Source organism: Aptenodytes forsteri, unplaced genomic scaffold, assembly GCF_000699145.1.
Source record: "Aptenodytes forsteri isolate BGI_AS27 unplaced genomic scaffold, ASM69914v1 Scaffold651, whole genome shotgun sequence".
Taxonomy (NCBI): domain Eukaryota; kingdom Metazoa; phylum Chordata; class Aves; order Sphenisciformes; family Spheniscidae; genus Aptenodytes; species Aptenodytes forsteri.
Window position 1 is genome coordinate 231,859 of NW_008794079.1, and position 933 is coordinate 232,791.

Sequence of the window (933 nt, forward strand, 5' to 3'; positions counted from 1 at the left end):
CGGGGGTTATCCCCCCCCCCCCACCCAGGTCCCTGTGAATGCTGGAAAATGGTTGTAGAAAATCCCGGCGGATGGAGTCAAGGCTGGACTGAGCCCGGCGTGAGCATGGGGCAGGGAAGCACCGGTGGGAGCTGCATCAGCCAGGGTAGGGAATGAGGTGATGTCATTAGAATCATTAAAAAGCTTTTTTGGCCTTTATGTCGCAGGTAATGGAGACACACCCCTTCCAGGGAAGGGCTCCAGGACGGACGGGAAGGGGCTGGGAAGGGACCCGGGCAGCAGGGACACAACACCGGGGAGAAACCTGTGGCGAGCCGGGCTGAGCTCAGCCTCGGAGAGAACAAACAGCAAAAGGCTCCTGGGGCCCATAAATAACTGGGGGACACGGCAGAGCCACGTCCCTGGCGTGGGGTGAAGGGTCGGGCACCGTCAGGGGCACGGGCAATGCACCATGGGGCAGCCCTGGCCGCGGTCGTGCCGGTAGCCACCGCTGAGGGTGAGGTGTGCGGGAAATGGAAACGCGCAGCGCTAATTCCCCGGTACACTTCATCACCTCCCAGCAAACGGCAGCCCAGGGCCCCGCGCCGGAGGTGGGACCGAGGTGTTTAATAGCCCTTGATAGATTCCCTCCCCCCCCGCCCCCAGATTTCCTCCTAATCGTGTTTTTTGAACCCGTGTTAACTTTTGGCATCCGGAGCAGGCGCAGGGCAGGGCCAGGCGGCCTCCAGAGCTGCTGCCGGGGGGAAACGGGCATCTGCGCCGGAGGGGCCAGGGATTAGCGCCAGGGCAGTGCGGCCGGGCGGGGGCCTCGCGGGGATGGGGTTTCACGCCTTCATTAAAGGTGTTGGCAGAAGAGTCTGTTAACGAGCGCTGCTGTTGGCCGGGGCTCCCCGGTGGAGCAGGGCTGGGGACCATGATGGAGAAGGGAGAAGT